This window comes from Chiloscyllium punctatum, unplaced genomic scaffold (assembly GCF_047496795.1).
Source record: "Chiloscyllium punctatum isolate Juve2018m unplaced genomic scaffold, sChiPun1.3 scaffold_946, whole genome shotgun sequence".
In the NCBI taxonomy this organism is placed as follows: Eukaryota; Metazoa; Chordata; class Chondrichthyes; order Orectolobiformes; family Hemiscylliidae; genus Chiloscyllium; species Chiloscyllium punctatum.
In genome coordinates, this window is record NW_027310680.1 from 2,032 (window position 1) to 25,945 (window position 23,914).

General features: G+C 47.3%; 1 pseudogene; it reads left to right on the plus strand.

Annotated features, from left to right (window-relative positions):
• Positions 1–3,654: 3,654 nt before the first annotated feature.
• Positions 3,655–17,755, plus strand: LOC140474330 (beta-1,3-galactosyl-O-glycosyl-glycoprotein beta-1,6-N-acetylglucosaminyltransferase 3-like; annotated as a pseudogene).
• The last annotated feature ends 6,159 nt before the right edge of the window (positions 17,756–23,914 follow it).

Below are 23,914 nucleotides of genomic sequence, written 5' to 3' on the forward strand. Positions count from 1 at the left end.
CAGCAATATGATGCAACACTACTCCTTCTGCAGTTACTCTCCACTTCACCCTTAATCCCAACTTTGAAAATAATCATCCTTCCTTCAGTTTTTCTGGGACAGAATCCTGGAACTCTCTCACATGTGACTTTGCATTTGTGGTCAGGGTTCTTAAAACACAAGGACAGTGGAGTTAAAGAGGAGAGTTCGTTATCATTTATGCCGGAGAGATTCGGGGGATGGGTAACAAGGCTGTCCCAGTCAGTGATGCCCACTTCATGTGAATCCACAAACAAGTATGTCATTGTGATGTTGCCATGGGAATGCACATTACATTCCTGTTCTGAGGGATACACAGGAACAGTAGGAAATGAGACTTGGTCGAATCAGTCAAAGAGCCAAGATGTTTCACATCAGTATCCCAGCGAGATGTGGACAGTTACAAGGGGAGTCAGGGTGAAACAATACCTGCTGGAGTGTGATGACCTTCATTGATCAGCTCTCTGAATATTGGAGTTGGGATGGTGTGCTGAGGTTGGACAGGAAGTTGGTAAGACCAGTTCTGGAAGACTGTGTCCTGTTCTGCTCACGCTGCTGTAGGAAGGATATTATTAAAATGGAGACGGTTCAGAAAAGATTGACCAGGATGATGCCAGGAGTACAGGGTTTGAGATATAAAAATACACTGTGGAGGCTGGGGACATTTTACAAAGAACATTACAGCACAGGAACAGGCCCTTCAACCCTCCAAGCCTGCACTGACACATTTTGCCTTCCATATTAAAACTGTCTTCACTTACAGGATCCGTATTCCCCTGTTCCCTTCCTATTCATGCCTGCTGCTGGATGCTTCTTGAAAACTCCAATTGTGTCTGCTTCCATTGTCTGTTCTGGCAGTGTGTTCCATTAACTCACCACCCTTTCCCCATGATAAACATGCCTCACATATCTCTTTTAAACACCCCCCTGACCCCTCCACCTTGAACCTGTGTCCCCAAGTAACTGACTCTTCCACCCTGAGAAAAGGCCTCATACTTTCCACCCTATCCATGCCATTCACAATCTTATAAACTTCTATAAGGTCGCCCCTCAACCTCCTGCATTCCAGTGAACACAAACCCAGTCTATCCAATCTTTCTTCACAGGTAAAATCCCCCATTCCAGGCAATGTCCTGGTAAACATTTTTTGTCCCCTCTCTGAAGGATCCACATCAGAACTGTATGTGTTTTTCACTGCAGCATAGGAAATTGAGGGGTGACCTTGCTGAGGTTTATAAAATCATGACAGTGATTGATAAGGTGAATGACAAGGGTCTTTTCCCTCGTGTGGGGGAGTTCAGACTCAGGGCCATGTTTGGAAGGTCAGAGGAAAAAGATTTAAAGATTGAGGAGCAACTCTTTTTTCCCCAGAGTGGTTTGTGATGGAATGAACTTCCAGACGAAGTAATGTATGTGGGCACAGTTACAATGTTTAAAAGATGCCATCTCTTGATGCCAGTCGTTTTTTTTCTCCATTCTGTGCTACTGAATGCCCAAATTTCTGTGACATGCATTTCCAGAGGACTAACATGGCAAGGGAGTACACGTTAAATAGGAGGACCCTGGCAAGCACAGAAGATTAGATGGATCCTGGTTTGTGTGTTCCAGCCATCCGTGAAGGCAGCAGGAAAGGCAGGTAAGGGAATTAAGAAGGATCAAAGCCACTGAATACATGAGCAGGGAGGTGTCATGTTGGAGTTTTACAGGATTTTGGTGAGACCACAGCTGGAATACTGTGTGCAGTTCTGGTCACCGCATTATAGGAAGGATGTGATTATACTGGAGGGGGAGCAAAGGAGAACCACCAGGATGTTGCATTAGATTGAGCATTGCCTAAACCTGCAGGAGTGTGTGTGTGTGTGTGTGTGTGTGTGTGTGTGAGTGTGAGAGTGTGAGAGTGGCTATGGTAACCCACCTAGCCTGCACATCGCTGGACATTATGGGCAATTCAGCATGGCCAATCCATTTAACTTGAACATTTTTGAAATCAGCGCACCTGAAGGGTACCCAAGCAGACAACATGCAAAAACTCCACACAGCCACCCAAGGCTGGAATCAAACTCTGGTTCCTGGTACTGTGCTCCAACAATGCTAACCTCGGAGCCACTCTCGGCCAGGGGGATTTTATTTTGGATTCATATCAACTTGCTGTGCCCACATTCACAGCTTTATTATGAATGGTCAAATCACCATAATTCCAATTTCGCATCAGAGAGAGATAGAGACAGGGATGACGGGTGGTGAAGTTTGATTCAATTTGATTTACATTTGTCATTTTTTTTACAAATAAATTCATGGGATGGGGGCACCATTGGCCAGGCCAGTGTTTATTGCCCATCCCTAATAGCCCAGAGGGCAGTTACGAGTCACAGTACAAACAGGTCCTTCCCGTCTCCTGGTCCTCTCTTCATCCAAGGGTTACCCCACCCACATTGTTGTGGGCTCGATGGAAGGTTCTTTCCTGAAAGAGCATCTCAGTCCAGGCTGGGGTGTGGGTTATTGGACTTGGCTGGCTCTGTGTCGCTCTGGTAGTAGATTCTCCGATCCAGACTGTACACCATCGCGATCCTCTCCTTTACTTCACCCGGGCGACACCAGTCCAGGAACGGTCGGAGAGAAGCAGAGACCGGGGAAGGAAACGCCTGTAACCAGGCAGGCAGACAGGAGGGAGGTGAGCCTGGACTCCGACAGAGAAACAACGGAACATTGGCTGGGTTTCATCCAGAGGAGGGCGGGAGGAGTTACTGAGAGAGACAGGGAGAGGAGGTAGTGAGAGAGGGAGAGAGGAGTTACCGAGAGAGAGAGTTACCGAGAGAGGGAGGAGTTACTGAGGGACAGAGAAAGAGAGAGAGGAGTTAATGTGTGTGTGTGAGAGAGAGAGGAGTTACAGAGAGAGAGGAACGAGATAGAGGAGTTACTGAGGGAGAGGGATGAGTTAGTGGAGGAGAGGGATTATAGAGGGAGAGGGGTTATAGAGGGAGAGGGATTACAGAGGGTTAACGGAGAGAGGGAGAGGTATTCCAGAGGGAGAGCAGTTCCGGGGGGAGAGGGAGTGAAAGTCGGAGTCATTCGTTGAATCTTGGGGAAAAGGAAAGACAAGAGTCTAACAAGGAGAGGGGACTGGCTGCTGCGACCTCTCCAGCAAATTGCAGCCACTCCTTCCCCACGGCCTGGTGGAGGCAGTGCTGTCCAGCACAGAGAGCATCCATTCTGCATTTGCCTATCGCCTATAGGCTGGGGACACTGCCCTCTGGGAAGCGCTGTGCCCAAGCTGAGCCAGCGTTGTACCCGCTGGTCGTGCCTCAGATCAGCGATGTGTGTGCTCAGTGTGGTCTTGTTGTGCCAAAGGATGCTGGTCCAGAGAGGAGGGGACCGGCTGACCCTCAGGCTGGTGAAACCAGGCGCCAGTCCAATGCAGGAACACCTCCTCCTGGTCGAGGAGAACTCCACCTGCTGGCAGATCATCCAGGGGGACAGGCAGGAGGTGGAAAGGGCCCTCCTCAACTCCATTACTATCTTCCTCAAGCACCAGGCCGTCACTGAGGGAGATTTCTGAACATGACCCGAAATTGCAGATCGATTGTGAGGGCCCGTAAGTATATCACTGTCCCCCTGAGCCCTGAGGAGTAACACTTCCCCTTGGCTTACTCCATGGTCATCCACCAGAGCATTGAGATGTTCGAGAGGCTTCTACGGAGCATTTACGCCCCACAGAATGTCTACTGTGTCCACGTGGACCGCAAATCCCCGAGTCAATTTCATGCGGCCGTTCGGGCCATCGCTTCGTGTTTCCACAATGTCTTTGTCGCAGCGAAGCTGGAGTGGGTCACCTATGCTGGCTGGAGCAGAGTTCAGGCAGATCTCAACTGCATGAAGGAGCTGCTGGAGAGCCCTGTTCCCTGAAGGTACTTCATCAACGTGTGTGGCCAAGACTTCCCCCTGAAGACCAACCGGGAGATAGTCCGCAGCCTCAGAGCTCTGAACGGCTCCAATGTGATTGAGTCGGATCCTGCACCCAGGTTCAAAAAGGTAACCGCCTTCCTGTCTGCTGGGCCTCTCTCCATCCAAGTGTTTTCCATCCTCCCTCCCTCTCTCTCCCCCCTCCAGTTCTTCACTCCTGCCTGTTACAAAGGGGTAACGGAAGGGTAAACCCTTTGTAACCCCTCTACCCCTATAACCCCTCTCCCTTTTGTAATCCCTCTCCTCCACTAACTCCTCTCTGTAACAAAGAGAAACAGGGTTGTTAGAACAGTTCAATTGCATGGAGGGAGGTTCAGAATGTACAAAGGAATATAGGCGGAGTTGGAGAGTTGAGCTGCAAACAGAATAGAAGGGCAATTGACGTTTCAGGTCGGAAACTTGCATCAGAACCCGGGGCGAGGAAGGGGCTGCAGAATGGGGGTGTGGGACTGGGGAAAGGTAGGTGGGATGGCAATTGGTGGATGCAGGGAGAAGGTGGCTGTGATTGGACAGTGGGTGGGGTGGAGCAGATGGGTGGAAGGGAACATGGTCAGGTGAAAGGGATGGGGTAGAAAGAGGAGGCTGAGCCTGGGATAAGGAGGGATATAGACTGATTACAAGAGTATACAGGAATGTAGGTAGGTTAAGAGTGTAGGAGAAAGTGAGGACTACAGATACTGGAGATCAGAGTCAGGTGTGTGGCACTGGAAAAGCACAGCGGGTCAGGCAGCATCTGAAGAATCAATGTTTCGGACATAAGCCCTTCATCAGGAATGAGGTTTGTGGACCAGGAGGCCAAGAGATAAGTGGGATGGGTGTGGGGCTGGGGGTGGGAGGTAGCTGGGAATGTGATAGATGAAGGTATCGGTAGGGGGGCGGGGGGGGGGGTTGTGGAAGGTCAAGCGGACAGGTGGGAAGGAAGATGGACCAGTCAGGAGGGTGGTGCTAAGTTGGAGACTTGGGACTGCGAGAAGGTGAGGTGGGGAAATGATGAAACTAGTGAAATCAACATTGCAACCAGACAGATCAGGGTTCCAAGGTGGAATATCCAAGCATCAGGACCTGCATTCCCTTGGTGGGAGGGGGAGTTAGTGTTCCGCCACGGGGTGGTGGGGTTGGTTGGTGTGGGTGTCCCAGAGATGTTCTCTGAAACAATCCGCAAGTAAGAGTTCTGTCTCCCCGATGTAGAAGACACCACATTGGGTACAATGGATGCAGTAGATGACATTGGTGGAGGTACAAGTATGTTTGTCAGATGTGGAAGGATCCTTTGGAGCCTTGGACGGAGGTGAGGTGGGGGGGGGGGGGAGGTGTGGGTGCAGGTTTTGCACTTTTCAGAGGCCAGGGAAGGTGGGTTGGTGAGGGGTGTGGATCTGACAAGGGAGTTGCAGAGGGAACAGTCTCTGAAATGCAGATGGACTGCAGAGGGAAATATGTCCCTAATGGTGCAGTCTGTTTGTAAGTGGCAGAAGTGGTGGAGGATAATGCAATGTGTCCGGATGTTGGTGGGGTAGAAGGTGAGGACCAAGGGGTTCTGTCCCTGTTGCGTTGGGAGGGGTGTGGTTCAAGGGTGAAGGTACAGGAAATGAAGCAGATGCACTGGAGGGCATTGTCAACCATGTGGGAGAGGAAGTTGTAGTTTTTGGAGGTAGGACACCATCTGGGATGTTCTGTGGTGGAATTGGTCCTCCTGGGAACAGATGCAGCAGAGGCAGAGAAATTGGGAATAAGGGATAGTGTTTTTACAGGGTCAGGGTGGGAGGAGGTGTATTCCAGGTAGCTGTGGGAGTTGGTGGGTTTGTAGTAGATGTCCACGGTTAGTCGGTTGCCAGAGATGGAGAGGTCCAGGAAGGGGAAGGAGGTGTCCGAGATTGTCCGGGTAAATTTGAGGTCAGGTTGGAAGGTGTTGGCAGAATTAGAATTAATGAACTTTTCAACCACCTCATGCAAATACGAGGTAGTGCCAATCCAGTCATCAATGTAGTGGAGGAAAAGGTGGGGAATGGTGCTGATGGATGAAGAGGCAGGCATATTTGGGGCCTATGTGGGTGCTTATGGCGACCCCTGAAGAGTTAAGAGTGAACAAAAAAAAATGTAAGTTTGGTTCAGAGCATGTAAAGGATTATTCTGAGATTGATAGTGAAATAGTCTCACAAACTTGATTGAGTTTTTTGAAGTAATAAAGAGGATTGATGAGGGCAGAGCGGTAAATGTGATCTATATGGATTTCAGTAAGGTATTCGACAAGGTTCCCCATGGGACACTGATCAGCAAGGTTGGATCTCATGGAATACAGGGAGAACTAGCCATTTGGATACAGAACTGGCTCAAAAGGTAGAAGACAGAGGGTGGTGATGGAGGATTGTTTTTCAGACTGGAGACCTGTGACCAGTGGAGTGCCATAAGGATCGGTGCTGGGCCCTCTACTTTTTGTCATTTACATAAATGATTTGGATGCAAGCGTAAGACGTACAGTTAGTAAGTTTGCAGATGACACCAAAATTGAAGGTGTCGTGGACAGCAAAGAGGGTTACCTCAGATTACAACAGGATCTGGACCAGATGGGCTGAGAAGTGGCAGATGGAGTTTAATTCAGATAAATGCGAGGTGCTGCATTTTGGGAAAGCAAATCTTAGCAGGACTTATACACTTAATGGTAAGGTCCTAGGGAGTGTTGCTGAACAGAGACCTTGGAGTGCAGGTTCATAGCTCCTTGAAAGTGGTGTCGCAGGTAGATAGGATAGTGAAAGCAATGTTTGGTATACGCTCCTTTATTGATCAGACTCTGGAGTACAGGAGTTGGGAGGTCATGTTGCGGCTGTACAGGACATTGGTAAGGCCACTGTCGTAATATTGTGTGTAATTCTGGTCTCTTTCCTTTTGGAAAGATGTTGTGAAACTTGAAAGGATTCCAAAATGATTTACAAGGATGTTGCCAGGGTTGGAGGATTTGAGCGATAGGGAGAGGTGGAACAGGCTGAGGTGGTTTTCTCTGGAATGTTGGAGGCTGAGGGGTAACCTTATAGAGGTTTACAAAATTATGAGGGGCATGGATAGGATAAATAGACAAAGTCTTTTCCCTGGGGTCAGGGAGTCCAGAACTAGAGGGCATAGGTTTCGGGTGAGAGGGGATAGATATAAAAGAGACCTAAGGGGCAACGTTTTCACGCAGAGGGTGGTACGTGTATGGAATGAGCTGCCAGAGGATGTGGTGGAGGCTGGTACAATTGCAACATTTAAGAGGCATTTGGATGGGTATATGAAGAGGAAGGGTTTGGAGGGATATGGGCCAGGTGCTGGCAGGTGGAACTGGATTGGGTCGGGATATCTGGTCGGACCGAAGGATCTGTTTCCATGCTGTACATCTCTGACTGTAAGTGGGTACTGCAGATGCTGGAGATTACAGTCAAGATTAGAGCAGTGTTGGAAAAGCACAGCAGGTCAGGCAGCATCAGAGGAGCAGGAAACCCCAACATCAGGAATAACTTCCCAGAGACCATTATCCAGTCACCAACTCACCATTTTGTTTACACATGGAGTCCTTGACACGGATCCAGCTTCCTCAGAGCCAGCTCAGAGTGAACAGAACATCTGATCATCCTGTTTATTTTTTTTTCAGAAGCAGCCTCAGGAGTAGCAATCAAAGTCATCCCCAGGTGTAGGTAGGCCCAGGCAGCAGCAGCAGGGGTGCAGGCGAGGTCCAGGCTTCAGTCGGAGGAGCAGGCCCAGACTGTAGCAGCAGTGGTAGTAGTAGCTGCCTGTACAGCTGAGCACAGCTTCAAATTAACAGAAATAAGCAGAAAGAAACCCCAGAAAACAATCACAACAAACCATGAAAAAAAATTAAAAATAAACTCCTCCTCAGTAGGAAGACACCAACAGCAGCACATAAGACACACTGAGGCTGTTTTGAAGTCACTCTCCTCAAGAGGATTGAAGAGTCCTTTATATGCTGATCCAGCTCCCCTAGAGCCAGCTCTCAGTGAGCAGATCCCTTGACATGCCTGTTTATTTTTCTTCCACTTCCACCCGATAGCAGTCATGCTTATTTTTCCCTAGTACCCATGTCAAGTGTGTTGGTGTTTTTCACTGCATCTGACAAATGTGTAAATCTTAAATTTATGTGGGAAATAGAACTCACTCACTTCATTAATTTCAGTCCAAGACAAGATCTGCAGCAGCAGTATCATCAGATATACTCTTGCAAGAGTGGTGTCTACAAGGTAGGCACACAGTACAAAACCTTGATACAATTCATTTCCCTTTCCCTCCTCCCACTACTCTAAACCCAGTGCCCATTCCTCTTGTTTATCTCTTGCCTTATCTGGCCTTGTGCGTAACAGTACAGGTTTTGCTTGGCCATTTCACCACATCCCTCTGTGGTCTATTGTTAGCGTATATATCCTCCTTCACTGCAATCTGCTTCCTTGCTTGCTAAAGCAACATTTCCTCTCATTCTTCGTTCACACTGAGCCTTATGACCTCTTGATTGTGGTTTTTGTTTTTGCAGAAGCGGGAAACAGATGCTTATAACTGTTTGTACAAGTATATCTAGCTTAACCTACACTCCCCTTCCTCTTTCATGATTCAGCTTTGTGATTTTCGCAGACAACATTAATAATTGCTCCTCACAATTTATATTCCATCACCAGGAAGAAAGGAAACAGACAGTCCTGTTTATTTATATTTTATTAAACAATTCACAGTTTATACAAACAATTACATTTACAGCTGTATACAGAGAAACAGCAATTTTACAAGGGAGGGGAATGACAAAGCCAAGCCCTAAACCCTGACATTCAACCGGTTTTCAGGGAAAGGAGGACAAACCTCAAATCCCTGTTTCAATCATTACAAACAGTAACAATGACATTCATACATATAAGACAGTCCACTTGTGCAATAAACAGTACATACAATACAGACCCCCCAAAATCCCAGCAAGTCTTCTCCCCACCCCACCCCAATCCCTCCCACCTTCTGGCCACTCTAAGGCAGCACGCCCCTACGTACCTTCCAGCTCTCGATCCGCCCTGACACACCTTACGACTGGGGCAGCAGCGCTGAGGACTGCTTCTGGCTCTCTGTCTGCCCCTATGCACCTTCTGGCTCTTGGCTGCTCTGAGACACCTTCCGACCACGTCTAGGACAGCCCATCCAGATTACCCCTTCTCAGGACAACTGCACTCAGAATGGCCTACTCATCTACTGGCTCTCGGGGCAACTGGCATCAGGGTGGCCTACCCACCCTCTGGTTCTCAGGGTGACAGCTTTCAGGACAACCCATGAACATCCCAGTTCACAGTAAGGCCTGCAGACCCAGGGACACACAAGACAGTGCAGGTGATAAGCCCAACAAGAAACACAATAGAGTTAATTGTGAAAAAACAGAGTCCTTTCTGGTACACAGAGACCAAATATACAGTCGTCAAAAAAAATAGAGTTCTCAGGAACAGAGTCTACTCCAGTTTACAACATGTGTTGTCAGAAATAGAGTCCACTGCTAAAAACAAGGTCTACAACCAAGGGCAGAGTCCACTCCCAAAGGCAGCAAATGCACACCCCACAGCACACAGGTGTTCAGTCTCCATGGAGTCCTGGCACATCCTTGGAGAGCCAGGCCCACTCACAGGAACACAGTACATTGTAAAGGTGGTTAACTCACAGGGGTTTTGGTCCACTCCTGAAGGGAAGGTCTTCTCCCAAACTCCAGGATACAGCAAGTGCTCACCTTCCAGCACACACACAGATGTTCAATCTTCAGAGGCCCAGTCTCAGAGCTAGACCTCCCCATAGGAACAGCTCCTCTGGTAAAATGTATGTCTTCCACAAGGGCCAAGTCCAAACAGTGAGGACACATACAAAAAACAAAGAAAACTAGAGTCCAAGGGCTAAGCCCTACCACAAAATTAACATTGTCCTTTTCTCAAAAGTGAAGAAAAGAGTAACACACAGACTATAACCAGTCAGTGAAACAACAGTCCCCTAATGAGAACAGAGTTACACCTGAAACACAGTATGTGCATCAGGAGTTTAACAATCAGTCCTCCCTAAAGGAATACCAGTTAACAAACTGGCTAAATAATTCAGCCAGTTCAGGAATCAGGTTTCCCCCACACAAAAAACAAGCAGAAACCAACAGAAACACACTGATTGTGACCCAGCCAGCACAGTCAGTCCCCTAAATTGAGAAGACCGCTGAATCTCCTGTTAATAAATTTTATTAAACAGTTACAAAACAGTTTACAAAAACAGTTAACATTTACAACTGTATACAAGAGACAGCAATTTTACAAGGGAAAGGAGCATTCCCCGTTTCTTTTTTTATTTTATTAAACAAATACAAAAAAGAGGTTACTGCACAACAGTTAACATTTACATCTGCATACATCAGCAATTTTACAAGGGAGAGGAGCAGCAAAGCTAGGCCTCAAGGACTGTCCGCCCCAGTACCCACCTGGGGTGACAGCGCTGAGGACAGCTACCCACCTTCTGGCTCTCGGTCTGTCCCTACATACCATTGGGCTCTCACCCACCCCGATGGGCCATCTGGCCAGTGGGCTATCCTGGCACACCTTTCGGCCACCTCTAGGACAGCCTGTCCCCTTCCCTGGGACGACAGCGTGCAGGGCAGCCCACAAGCCTTCTGGATCTCAGCCCGCCCCTACACGCTTTCTGGCTCTTGGCTGCTCTGACACAGCTTTCGACCACCTCTAGGACAGCCCGTCCCGATTACCCCTTTTCGGGATGACGGTGCTCAGAATGGTCTACCCACCATCTAGCTCTCGGAGAGACTGTCATCAGGGTGGCCTACCCACCCTCTGGCTTTCGGGACAGCCTACCAACCTTCAGGTTCACAGGATGGCCTACCCACTCGCCGGCTCTCGGGGTGACAGCTTTCAGGACGACCCACGAGCCTCCCAGCTCACAGTAAGACCTGCCAGACCCAGGGACATGCAAGACAGTGCAGGTGATAAGCCCAACAAACCATATGACAGTTAATTACCATCAAACAGAGTCCTTTCTAGTCCAGAGTCCATTAGTACAGACATTTTTCTTCAAAATGTAGAGTCCATTTCCAGGCCTGAGGGGTGGAGAGAATGCCATACAAGGCCTTGATGAGACCACATCAGAATCAGTCTGTACATTTTTCTCTCATTTAAAACAGCAAGTTTCACCTGCCTTTTTCCTAGGATGAAGGGTTTATCTTATGAAGGAAGGTTGAACAAATTGGCTTTTACACATTTAAGTTTGGGAATCTGAGAGATCTTTTTGAAATGTATAAATTTCTCTGAGGGGACATGATAAGGTAGTTGATGGGACATTGCTTTCTCTTGTAGGTTTGACAAGATGTTCTGGAGAATAAGATATCATCAGAGTCCTACAGCACCGAAACATACCCTTTCGTCCAACTCATCCATGCCAACCAGGTATCCTAATTGGAACTAGTCCCATTATCCTGTGTTTGGTCCATATCCCTCTAAACTTGTCCAATTTATGTTGTCTGTTAAATCTTGTAATTGTACCCACTACAACAATTCTTTTTGGCAACTTGCTCCGTATTTGCACCACCCTCAGGTCTCACCTTAAACCTATGCCCTCTGGGTTTGGACTCCCCCATCCTGGGGCTATTCACTTTTATTTATTTCCCCCACAATTTTATAAACCTCTATATGGTCACCCTTTACCCTCCAATACTCCAGTGAGAAAAGTCATAGCCTATCTAGCCTCTCCTTATAACTAAAACCCTGCAGTCTTGGCAACATCTTTATAAATCTATTCTGCATCCTTTGCAGTTTAACAACACCCTTCCAACAGCAGGCCGATCACAAATTTACCCAGTACTCCAAAAGTGGCCTCACCAATGCCTTGCAGAATTATTTTCCCCTGAGAGGGCTGTTGCACTGTGTAAATCTCTTCTGTACGAAGTTGTGAAGGCTGAGTTGATGAAGTTATAAAAGGGTGAGCAAGTGACCTTTTTTTAAAAAAAGATAAGGACCCCGGGGCAACCGATAGAAATGTGGAATTGAAATTGCAACCAGAAGAGCAGTGATCTTCTTGAATGGTGGAGCAGACTTGAAGGGACGAATCGCTGACTTTTGCTATGATATTGGTGGAGACAGGTTATGCCTTAGTTCAAGTAAAGAGGAGGGAGTTTTCTGACCACTCAGCTAAGGGCTTTGGTGTCCCTCCTGATAACATGAACCTTGAAGTTAATCTCCCTCTGCGCCAGTCACAGAATTAAAGAATTCTTGCGGAAGGATGCCATTCAGCCCATCGTGTATGTCATTATTCCACATCTAGTATCAATTTCCTGCATTTCCATACTCAACTCTGGCAACATCCTTGTAAATCTTTTCTGAACCTTTTCAAGTTTCACAACATCCTTCCTATCGCAGGGAGACCAGAATTGCATGCTGTATTCCAGAAATTGCCAAACCAATGTCCTGTTCAGCCACAGCATGACCTCCCCAATCCTACACACAATGCACTGACCAATAATGGCAAGCGTAGCAAACGACTTCTTCACTACCCTATCTATCTGCGACTCCTTTTTCAAGAAACTATGAATCTGTATTCCACGATCCCTTGTTTCATCATCACTTCCCAGACTTTACCATGAAGTGTATTATTCCTGCCCTGATTTGCCAAACCAAAATATAGCACCTCACATTTATCGACATGAGACTCCATCTGGCACTCCCGGCCTATCAGCCCATCTGATCAAGATCCCGTTGTACTCGGAGGTTGACCTCATTGAAATGGACAGGATTAAGGGGCTTGACTGGGTAAATGCTGAAAGGATGGTTCTCCTCATGGGAGAGTCCAGGTCCGGGGGGGGAGGGTATTGTCTCAGAATAAAGGGGCACCAGTTTGAGACTGAGATGAGGTGGAATTTCCTCTCTCAGAAGGTTGTGAATCTTTGGAATTCCTTGCCACAGAGAGCTGTCCTTGTATATATTTAAGGCTCAGATGGATAGATTCTTGCTCAGTTGGGGAATTAAACGTTACGGGGATAGGGCAAGAACATGGACTTGAGGAATGTTGAATCAGCCACGATCCGAGTGAAGCTGGCTTGAGGGACCAAATGGCCGACTCCTGTCCCGACTTGTTAATGGTCTTAAATTTACTGATGAAACTGTTCAAAGATGTTATCGCACAACTCTGGAACAGAAGCGACTTGAATCTGGGTCTCTGAGGCTCACACCGCATGGATCCTAGTTTACTTTATATCATGCACTTGACATTGATGCTGGTAGTTACGGCTGCAATTCGCACCAACCTGCCTTAGATCAAATTAATGAAGCAAAGCCAGTGCAGGGTTTCAAAAGATAAGTCTCCAACCTCGCATCATGCATTGATGAAGTAGCTGAGAATTTGGATGCAGAGAATGTTGTCTGAACTGGATTCAATGAAGTGTTTCACTAGGCACGAGATAAAAATGGCTGGACAACAAAATTGACAACACAAGCCCTGATTCATGGATTTTGTTTTGGACGAGAGGTTGGTAGGTGGGAATGATCCACACAGCTGGGACATTTTAAATATCAAGACCCGAAGCAGGAGAAGATGATTTGGCCCTCCATGAGGCCCACCATATTATGTGATCCTGGCTAATCCTTATCTCAATGCCATACTAACACTTTCTCCCATGCCTTTGATGCTTTTGAAACGTAAATATTTGTTAATCGCATTCTTGGATATATTCAATGACTCAAATTCCACGGCTTTCTGTGGTACAGAATTCCATAATTTCGCTATCCTATAAGTTAAGAAATGTTTCTGCATCTCAGCTCTAAATAGACGACTGCTTTTATTCAATATGTCAGTGATATCAATCTTGGAGTATGTGGCAAAATGCCCATATTCGGGGCAATGATAAACCTGGAGGATTGGCAAATGGTGAGGATGATGTGAATTGTCCAGAGTCACCACAGTGAACAGACAGCATCCAGTCAGAGGTGAATACAGAAGAGTGTAAGGTGATATGTTTTGGGAGAAGGATGTGGAGAGGTAATAGAAATGTAATGGCACAATCGTAAAGAGTGCGCAGGATGAGAGGGATCTGGCGATAAACATTCATCAACATTAGAAGATGGAGGAGGCCGTAAGAGGGTAGAAAAGCAGAAGGCTTCATAAATAGAGGCATTGATGCCAATAAATGGGTGAGTTATGCTGCATGTCGAATTGGTTTAGCCCCAGTTGGATTGTTGTAGTCATTTCCAGTGACTATAAAACGATGTGAGGGCCCTCAGGACAGGGAGGAGAGTTCGCAGAATGGTGCCAGGGTTTAAGTTGGATGGCTCAGTTGGAAAGGTCAACGATGCTCCCATTGGAACAAAGGAGATTGGGGTGAGGTTTATTCAATGGGTACAGGGTGAGCACTCAGTAATGAAGACAAGGAAATATACGTCACTGTTCACTGATTGTACAAGTGCAATGGAATGCAGATATAAGATTTTGGGTTAGAAGCATGGTGGGGAGGTCTGAGGAATTGAAATGCAAATGAAGCCTAAACTACATTTGTATGAGACGATGGCAAGTTTTGATGTAAGGTGGATAAAAAAAGATCTGTTCCCATACATACAAGGAACAAGAGTAGGCTATTGGCCCTTTTGATCCTGTTCCACCATCTACATTCCTGCATACCATCGACAATCTATCCTCCCCATGGTAACCAAGGATCCATATCTCCCATGCATGATGCTACAAGGACCGAGGATAAAAGATATCTTTTGGTACAATGTAAATAAAGTGTCTTGTGTCTTGCGGAAGGGGTGGCACGGTGGCTCAGTGGTTAGCACTGTTGCCTCACAGCGCCAAAGACCTGGGTTCGATTCCAGCCTTGGGCAACTGTCTGTGTGGAGTTTGCACATTCTCCCCATGTCTGCGTGGGTTTCCTCTGGGTGCTCTGGTTTCCTGCCACAGTCCAAAGATGTGCAGGTTAGGTGAATTTGTCATGCGAAATTGCCCATAGTGTTAGGTGCATTAGTCAGGAGTAAATATCAGGTAGGGTGATGCGTTGCTCTTCAGAGGATTGGTGTGGAATTGTTGGGCCAAATGGCCTGTTTCCATACTGTAGAGAATCTAATGTGTGGTGTCCTTCACTCTGAGGGAGGAGCTTTGGATTCAAGTCCTATTCCAGGAGTTGATGGCCATAGGAAGGTGTCTTCATTGCTATTGTGAGACTCTCAAGGGTATGGGCCAAGTTCTACAAAATGGGATGAGAATAGCTTGGAGCTTGTCTTTTTGACCAGTGCAGACACGATGGGCTGAAGGGCAACTTATTATTTTGGTGCTCTAAACCTCAATAACCAGAAAGCACGGAGTCATAACATCATACAGTATGAAACAGACCCTTCAGTTCAACCTGTCTGCGCTGACCAGTCATCCCGATCTGACTGAGTCCCATTTGCCAGCCTTTGGCACACATCTTTCTAACCTATTCCTAGTCATGTACACACCTAGATGCCTTTTAAAGATTGTCATTGTACCAGCCGCCTCCACCACCTCTTGGTAGCTCATTCCAGGCACACATCACCCACTGCATGAAAAAGTAACCCCTCAGGTCTTTCCCCTCTCACCTTAAACCTATGCTCCTAGTTCTGGACGCCCCCACCGTTGGGAAAAGACCTTTCGCTATACAGCCAACCTGGAAGGAATCAAAATGGGGCAAGAACAGAAAAGGAGGTCAGCTCAACAATTCTGAGCAGCAATAGAAAAGTGCAGCCAAGCACGTACGCAAGCTAGCTAGCTTACTGAAACTGGCTCCCATTAAGTGAGAAGGCAGGAAGACCGAAACAACACTCAACAGGTGTTGTAGAAGTTTAAGGTCAATGATCTAATGCTAAACGTCACGTACCTAGATCAGGATCTGATTGATCATTTGTGTTGCTAAGGCTTGGAATCAAAATGTAATGCGTGAAAGGGGAACGCTGATTTGTCTGTAAAAGTGTGATTGCAACTGCCTGTTTCAGACTCTCCAGGCAAGGGTGGGCTTTGACCCGGCTGGTTGAGTCTTCTTGCATGTATGTGATAAAGGAAGCTGTGTGAAGTGTACTATCATCTGGCTGATTATTTCAACATCTATCCATGCTCCTCCTGATTTTATGAACTTCTGTAAGGATACCCCTCAGCGTCTGACCCTCCAGGGAAAATAGCCCCAGCCTATTCAACCTCTTACTGTAGCTCAAACCCTCCACTCTCGGCAACATCCTGGTAAATCTTTTCTGCACCCTCTCAAGTTTAACAACATCCTTTCTTTTGACGGGTGACCAGAATTGTATGCAGTATTTTAAAAGTGGCCTCACCAATGTCCTCTACAGACAATAGATCACACTTGGTAATGGCAAAGGCATATCAGAGATAGTCAAAGATACTCCTACTTATAGACAATAGGTGCAGGAGTAGGCCATTCAGCCCTTCGAGCCAGCACCACCATTCATTATGATCATGGCTCATCATCCACAATCAGTATCCTGTTCCTGCCTTATCCCAATAACCCTTGATTCCACTATCTTTCAGAGCTCTATCCATCTCTGTTACAGCTGCAACATTACATCCCAACTCCTATACTCAATGCACTGACCAATGAAGGTAAAGGTATCAAACACCTACTTCACCACCCTGTCTATCTGCAATGCAACTTTCAAAGATCGATATCCCTGCACACCATGACCTTCTCTCTAAGGCAAAAGCTCTGTGTTCAAGTCCCACTCCAGGAGTTGATGACCACAGGAAAGTGTCTCCATTGCACTGGTGAGGCATGAAAGGTGATGTTCCCAGTGCTGGAAAATGAGACTGGAGTAGCAATGAGCCTGTTTTGCTAGCGCAGTCACGATCGGCTGAAGGATCTATTTTTCGGGTGCTCTCAACCTTTATGACCAGCGGTCATAGTTTGAAGTCTATTTTTGGAGCCAGATCCACTGGGAGTGTTTGAGGATGGGTTTAATGTTTACTCAGCGAATGAGCATTGGGAGATGGTTTGGGAGGCAGGGATATGGGGAAATAGGCAGGTGACTGGCACTAGGCAATAAGAGTGAGAAAGGCCTGAGGGGCTGAATGGCCATGTTCTCCACTGTAAGGTGAGTAACTGAGAGAAGGAGTGTGCATGGATCTTGCTGGAGCTGGGGGCGAGGAGAGTGCAGAGGAGTTGGGTAGGGAAAAAGCCATAGGCGAAGTTGAAAAGCTATCATTTCTACTTTCTCGTCTCTCTCACTCTCTCTTGCGCTGGCAATAGAAACGTTGGCAATACCACCACGATACCCTCGACCAAGTCATCTTGACGGCGCAACTGAAAGACCAGCCGAACATCAGCACCTCCATCTTCGTGGGCAGTGCCTACTTCATGGCCTCCAGAAAGATTGTCAGCCATGTGTTTGACAGTGCCGAGATCCAGGCCTTCCTCAAGTGGTCGGAGGACACCTACAGCCCGGACGAGCATGTGTGGGCTACCCTGCACAGAATGCCCAATGTACCAGGCTCCATCCCGTACACCCAAGCAGCCACCAGGACTCTAGGCCGGGCAGTAAAGTGGTCCTTTGAGGCTGGTGACGTTGCGAGGGGTGCCCTATAACCTCCCTGCACGGGAAGGTATCGCCACTTGGTCTGTGTGTATGGGGCAGGAGATCTACATTGGGTGGTCCGTCAGAGATATTTCTTTGCAAATAAGTTTGACCCCAACATGGACAACACGGCAGTACAGTGCATGGAGGAATATCTCCGAAACAGGACACTTGGTAAAACTGGGGCTGGGTTAGAGGTTGGGACAGAGTAAACCTCGGTGATGGTGATAGGGGTGGTGGGTGAGACATCGGAAACACTGAGAGACTGGGCACTGTGAAACTGGGCACTGTGAGACTGTATACTATAACACTGGCTGCTGTGGAGGCCAGACACTGTGAAACTGCATGCTGTAACATAGCCACTGAAGCATGAGGCAGTGTGAAGCTGGGCACTATAGTGTTGGGCACTATGGAGATTGGATACCTTAATACTATCCACGGTAACACTGGGCGCTGTGAGACTTAGCACTGTAAATTAGTTACTGTGAGAGTCAAAATGTGTGGTGCTGGTAAAGCATGGCAGGTCAGGCCACATCCGAGGAGCAGGAGAACCGATATTTCAGGTATAAGCCCTTCATCAGGAATGTGGGGGAGTAAGGAGGTTGAGAGATAAATCGAGTGAGGGTGGGGCTTTTGGGGAAGGTAGCTGGGAAGTTGCTCAATAAATCCAGCTGGGGGGGGTGATTGTGATTGATCGGTGGGGAAGGTCGAACATATAGTTAGGAAGGAAGATGGACAGATCAAGAGGGGAGAGCCGACTTGGAGGGTTGGATCTGGGATGAGGTGGGGGGAGAGGAGAGATTTGGAAACTAGTGACGTCAATGTTGATGCCATGTGGTTGAGGGTCCCAAGGCAGAAGAGGAGGTGTTCTTCCTCCAGTCGTCAGATAGCTTGAATTTGGTGGTGCAGGAGGTGTCATTGTGTTGAAGTGGTTGGCCACAGGTCGATGGGGTTGTTTGTGCCCAGTCTCACAGGGACACATCCACCAATAATACTCAACACTGCACGAGTGGGCACTGCATTACTGGAACACTGCACAAGTGGCATGTACAGCTGGACACTGCAAGACCAGTGTTGTGACCATCACTTTTTTTTATTTTTCTCATTTTGGTTTGGAACTGAGTCCAAATTGAGAATTGAACTTTGAACAGTGACTAGTTCTTCTTTAAAAAAAACTGGACAGACAAAAGACTGATGTTTGCTGTTAGGATCTGGCCAGGAAAGGTAACGCAGGTGAATTACTGCTCTCTGAACACAGCAGACGCTTCAGCACCGAGATGTAGTTCTGCTCAGGGACTGACAGCTAGATGGATATTGAATGGGTCAGTGAGTAAGAGGAATGCTGCCAGGCAGGTAATCACAGAGAATGGTGAGAAAGAAAGCAAAAACCATGAGTGACCTCGCTCTGACTGGATTTTGGGCTTGGAGGAAGTGCTTCTTTGGAAGTTGCTGGACTGGTCTGGTCTTCTTTTTGGTTTGACTTTGTCTAGATATTTCCCCAGTTGTTAACTTGTTAAAAGGTCTGAGATGAGAATGTGAGTCTTCGGGAATGAGTATTAGTCTCCACAGGTCTGCAGAATTTGTTCGCATTGACTGGTGACTTTAAGTTCAAACATGGTGTACAGTTCTTGTGCCTGTAATACAACCCAGCATCAAAGGATTTCATGATGGCCTATTATTTATCATTGAAACTGTTATCAACTGGCAAATTAAAATTTTAAACAATTTTATCTCTTAATTGTCTGCTGGTGTGCGAATTGGAGGGGTGCATGGGTTTATGATCATCTGTGTTCTGCTGAAGTGACATAAACAGAAATTAACAATTTATTCAGTTATAAACTTGATATCCAAGATCTGTTATTTGTAAATTCTGGTTAGGAACAATTGAACGATTTTGAGAGTCATTGAATGGTTAAATATCACTGTGTTGCAAATCCAGTGATCGGGAGGTTGGTTTTGGTTCAGCTTCATTTTCCTGTGTCACTCTGGACACCGTAGCCCCAGGCACATTATCTCTGGACATTGTCACTCCCTGAATGACACTATCACTCCGGTTACAACACTGTCACTCTGGACACTATCACTAAATACTGGGAGATCAGACTGTGACACTGGACAGTGTAATGCTGGACATTGCGATGTCATATGTTTTAACTATAGACACTAACACCGGAAATAGTGACACTGGATATCATTTGGATGCAGATAGAAATGAAAACAGTCAAAAAGAAAACAAATGAGATAGAATCTACTTGTAGAAATGGGAACTAAATGGGACTGAGTGAGAATGATTCTGGCTGTTTAATGAACAGAAATCAGAACACTGCAATAATGTCCACATCTAATTGAGGGTCTCGGGGTGGATTGTATAAAGAATACCAGGTATGCGGAGTGTGTTTCAGACTGGAATCTAATCGAGGGGTTCAGGGTGGTTTCTGTACAAATGACGGAAGCTGACCTATGTGTGTGAATGTCCCGAGTTAGTCTAACATCCATGGATTGTTTAATGGAGCTTGCTTCATACTTCAAGGACTCAGACATCTCCATTTTATCCGTCTCTCACCAAAATTGACAGGGCAATGACAGCAGAAGCTATACAAAGAGAAATGTTGCTTCTGTAATGCCACATGTAATGCCATCTGTATACATCCAGGGCAGGAACAATCCTGGGATTGATAAGAGTAAATCTCCCTCCACTCCATCCTCATCAAACACTCCCAGGACAGGGACAGAATGGTGTTAGGTACAGAGGAAGAACTCACCTCGACATTGTTCCCATCATTGTTCCTTTGGCCATGGGTTTCAAATGCCATCCCCACACTGTCATTGACTATAGATCTGTCTCTGAATTTTGTTTCATCATTTAGGGATGTATTCAGCCCAGTGAGCCCTCACAGCTCTCTCTCCCTCATAGGCATAGACAGCGTGTCTGTCTCTCCTCTTCTGTCTCCCTATTTCTTTCCCTGTGTGTGTCTCTCTCTCTCTCTGCCTCCCTCCCTCCTCTCTGCTTTCTGTGGGTTCGTGACAACATTGCGATGTTCGGAGAGACTGTGCCATGAATGTCACAGTGTTTGCTGTGTCCTGGAGGGTGGAGGACTAGCTGGTGGGCAGTAAACAAGGTCATTTCCAGCTCGGTGAGCTAGTACCACCCCAGCCTCAAATTTACCTGGACCGTCTCAGACTCCTCCTTCCCCTTCCTAGACCTCTCCATTTCTATCTCGGGCGACCGACTCAACACAGACATTTACTCCAAACCGCCCGACTCCCACAGCTACCTAGATTACACCTCCTCCCACCCTCCCCCCTGTAAAAACGCCATCCCATATTCCCAATTCCTTCGCCTCCGCCGCATCTGCTCCCAGGAGGACCAATTCCACTACCGAACAGCCCAAATGGCCTCCTTCTTCAAAGACCGCAATTTCCCCTCCGACGTAGTCGACGATGCTCTCCACCGCATCTCCTCCACTTCCCGCAGCTCCGCCTTTGAACCCTATCCCTCCAATCGCCATCAGGACTGAACCCCACCAACCTCCAGATACATCGTATCATCCTCCGTCATTTCTGCCACCTCCAAACAGACCCCACCACCAGGGATATATTTCCCTCCCCACCCCTATCAGCATTCTGGAGAGACCACTCCCTCCGCGACTCCCTCGTCAGGTGCACACGCCCCACCAGCCCAGCCTCCACTCCCGGCACCTTCCCCTGCAACCACAAGAAGGGCAAAACTTGTGCCCACACCTCCCCCCTCACCTCTGTCCAAGGCTCCAATGGATCCTTCCATATCTGTGGCAAATTCACCTGCACCTCCACATACATCATTTACTATATCCGCTGCACCCAATGTGGTCTCCTCTACATTGGGGAGACAGGCCGCCTACTTGCGGAACGTTTCAGGGAACACCTCTGGGACACCCGCACCAACCAACCCAACCACCCCGTGACTGAACACTTTAACTCCCCCTCCCACTCTGCGAAGGATATGCAGGTCCTTGGCCTTCTCCATCGCCAGACTCTGGCCACATGACGCCTGGAGGAAGAGCGCCTCATCTTCTGTCTAGGAACCCTCCAACCACATGGGATGAATGTAGATTTCTCCAGCTTCCTCATTTCCCTCCCTGCATCTTATCTCAGTCCCTACCCGCAGATTCAGCACCGCCCTCTTGATCTGTAATCTTCTTCCCGACCTCTCCACCCCCACCCCTCTCCGGCCTATCACCCTCACCTCCTTCCACCTATTGTATTCTCAGCGCCCCTCCCCCAAATTCCTCCCCCCCCCTTTTATCTCAGCCCGCTTGGCACACTAGCCTCATTCCTGAAGAAGGGCTTATGCCCGAAACGTTGATTCTTCTGCTCCTCAGATGCTGCCTGGCCTGCTGCGCTTTTCCAGCACCACACTTTTTAACTCTGGTCTCCAGCATCTGCAGTCCTCACTTTCTCTGAGTTAGTACCCAGTGGGGCTGCCTGAAGGGTCACTGCTAAAGACACAGACACTTTCAATTGATAGCAATGAGTCGCTGAAGGGAACAAATATAATGTTTCCAGGTTCACTGAAAAGACCTACAGTGGGTGCGAGAGAAAGCTGTGGGGACGACCAAAGATATGGGCAACTTCACTGACTGAGGAAGGAATTAGCAGATGGAATATAATGTGCAGCAGATATTTCCAAGCTAACTTAGTGACTGATTAAAATTCCCATTCCTTGCCCAGTCCATCCTTCTACACCCAAAGGTGATTTGTCCCTGTGGGACAGCAGTGTAGGTCAAACTGCGGGACATGAAGATGGGAACTGTGAAGTGTTCCCAGTCTGAGCCACAACATGAGGAGCACAAGGATTGAGATGATTATCCTGTCATGGAAGTTGAATGAGTTTTGGAAACAGGGTCCCTGTGATTGACAACACTATAAACTTGGCAGCATCCAGAACCAAAGTAAGGCATCAGAGAAATCACAGATGGAAGTGGGAAGGGACGGGGCAAGGGCAGAAAAAATCGAGTCAATGTTCTGGGGACATGAGTTTGAATCCTATCGTGGCAGATGGTGGGAATTGAATTCAATTTCAGGGGAAAAGGAAGGAGTCTTCCCCATTAAAACATTGTTGTGAAAACCCGTCTGATACATGAATGTGCTTTAGGTTAGGAAATTTGCCATTTGATCTGGTCTGGCTTACATGTGACTCCAGACCCACAGCAATGTGCTTGACCTTTAACTACCTTCTAGGCAATTGGGGATGGAAAATAATGCTGGCCCAACCAATGATGCTCCCATTTGTGAACAAATTTACATGAAGTTCTCCAGCTCTGGTAACCTCCTGGTAATCTTCCTGTGCCAACTCTCCAAGATTGATGAATTCTTTGGCAATGCAGTTCAGTTCAGTTCCCAGTTCAACATTTAGCTCAATTAACAGGGTTTGTGTAGCTCTAATTTTTAACGTTAGCTTTAATGATTAATTGCATTAGGTACTTATCTGTGATCGTCACTCAACTAGTCAAAGATCATAGAAGGAGAAAGTGAGGACTGCAGATGCTGGAGATCAGAGCTGAAAATGTCTTGCTGGAAAAGCGCAGCAGGTCAGGCAACATCCAAGGAGCAGGAGAATCGACGTTTCGGGCATAAGCCCTTCTTCAGGAAGCCCTTCCTGAAGAAGGGCTTATGCCCAAAATGTCGATTCTCCTGCTCCTTGGATGCTGCCTGACCTGCTGTGCTTTTCCAGCAACACATTTTCAGCAAAGATCATAGAATCCCTACACTGCAGAAAGAGACCATTTGGCCCATTGAGTTTGCATCGACCCTCCACAACCCAGGCCCTGGTGTTGACTCGGGCTGCTTCAGGCACAGCCAACTCCATTTTCACCTGTAGCTCCATGATCAGCTTGTCTTTCTCCCTGCCTCATAATTATTCATCCCTTTGTCTGCCAGACTGCTCTTCTCTCTCTCTTTCTGGGCTCCATCCATTGGAGGAGTGGGCACAAGTAAATTGTTCTCTCTTACTGGTCCCCTTCATGCGAGTTTCAGGTCTAGTCTGGTTGACCATCTCCTCACTTGTTGACAAATTTGGTCCCTAGTGCTGCTACTGTGAATGTGATGCTCCCCAGTCAGAATCTGTTCTCCATCCTTGCTATTTGAAGCACGTCTTTGAGGTGGTGTTTAAAGGGCAATCAACATTTAGGAGTGAAGTGATGTAATAATCAGCAAAAACAACCTAGACCATGTCTGTCTTGCTACCAGTTGTTAGGAAGAAGTACTTTACTGTGTTCATTGTGTGTGTTGCCAATTTCAATGTCGAAGCTAAAACCGGATAGCATTCCTGTTTTCATTCCTCACTCATGTCTGAAACATACATCTTTAACCGTGCATTATATATCAGTCAG